At 30.9% G+C, this 1,610-nt stretch overlaps 1 long non-coding RNA gene across 1 annotated transcript; it reads right to left on the bottom strand.

Moving 5' to 3' along the window:
* Positions 1-295: 295 nt before the first annotated feature.
* Positions 296-965, bottom strand: LOC142229088 (uncharacterized). The gene is made up of 2 exons (XR_012720326.1): positions 656-965; positions 296-446 (listed from the first exon to the last, which is right to left on the bottom strand). It is a non-coding gene; the product is annotated as an uncharacterized LOC142229088 (long non-coding RNA).
* Positions 966-1,610: the final 645 nt, after the last annotated feature.

Raw genomic sequence — 1,610 nt, 5'->3', positions numbered from 1 at the left:
ATTTTGAATGATTTTAACTATATTCTTCCCACAGCATAGTAATAATGAACTAAAATACGATGCAATACATGAACTAATTTATAAGAAAATCATGAACTTATCTAGATGAAAAAAATCTTTGGCGCCAAATCATGGTCATTCTTACTATGGGTTAGTTCATTTTTCATAAAAAATAGTAAACTTTTTTTTCGTTGTTTAAATTTCTTTTTCGGCTTTGCTCTTTTGCTGGATTGTTGCATGACATTTCAGCCACCCTGTATATTCCTATAAATATTTCCAAAATATAAATATCTAATTAAATTGCTATTAATGAATTTATTTATTTTGATGAATTTATTATTTACAATTTCAAAATCCAGTTAGAGAAAAAAAAATTTTATGTAATTAGATATCGTCGACATTCATGTAAAATCAAATATTTCCAGAAAGCTTGAAACATGGATCCCCTGCAAAAACAAAAATGAAAATTGATTAAATTTTACAATTATTGACAGTATTTCATTGCAGTACGAGTTGAAAAAATCTCTTATTTTTAAATGCCCACAATGAGGGGTAACCTATTTAAACGATATATAAGATTCCGCTAGTATTTATGGTAATGCCGAATAAGCGAAGAAGAAATATAAAAAACAAAATTTATATTAGGGATACCTACTACTATCGAATACAATCTTAGGACGACATCTCCCAAATTGATTCATAATGAAACACGGGCGACATTTTGGAGCATTAGGTTTAATGCGTCGAATTGGTTGTTGGATTTTCTGACTCTGTGATTCACTATAAACTGCCAGCATTAGTAAGATACATATCACCGCGCTCAACTTAAAAATTTTCCATTCACTCATATTATATGTTAAGTAATTTCACTGAACACAAAGAGAAATATTGTTACTGAATACCATTTTGACCCATTAATATAGCGATTATTGTAAGCTCATTACATGGTTTGTGATGCATCGAAATATTCTTAAAAAAAATACAATCTAAACTAATTAGGCACAAACGGGTTTTTAAGTTTAATGGTTTAAAAATACGAGAATGTTGGTTTGAATCAACACAAAACATACACAGCGTGCTGATGTTTTTACATTCAATTCTAAGTCGATTTAGTTATGTCCGTCTGTCTGCCCATCTGGTGCTGATGTCTTAACATTTTTTAACACTTCCCGGCAAAAAATGGGTTACCGCTAGTGTTTCCTCCAGCATTACCGGTAATCAAAAACTTACTACTTTACTACAGCATTACTGTAGCATTCCTTCTACAATAAGCAGTAATAAAAATCGTATTATGTTACTCTTAGCAATACCAAAGTTTTAAAAATAATGGCTTAACATTCACGATTTAAAACAAGTAAGGAAAGTCTAAAGTCGGGCGGGGCCGACTATATTATACCCTGCACCACTTTGTAGATCTAAATTTTCGATACCATATCACATCCGTCAAATGTGTTGGGGGCTATATATAAAGGTTTGTCCCAAATACATACATTTAAATATCACTCGATTTGGACAGAATTTGATAGACTTCTACAAAATCTATAGACTCAAAATTTAAGTCGGCTAATGCACTAGGGTGGAACACAATGTTAGTAAAAAAATATGGGAAA

This window comes from Haematobia irritans, chromosome 3, assembly GCF_050003625.1.
Source record: "Haematobia irritans isolate KBUSLIRL chromosome 3, ASM5000362v1, whole genome shotgun sequence".
Lineage (NCBI taxonomy): Eukaryota > Metazoa > Arthropoda > Insecta > Diptera > Muscidae > Haematobia > Haematobia irritans.
Note: the sequence above shows the minus strand (reverse complement) of the source record. Positions and strands in the feature narration are given on the sequence as shown.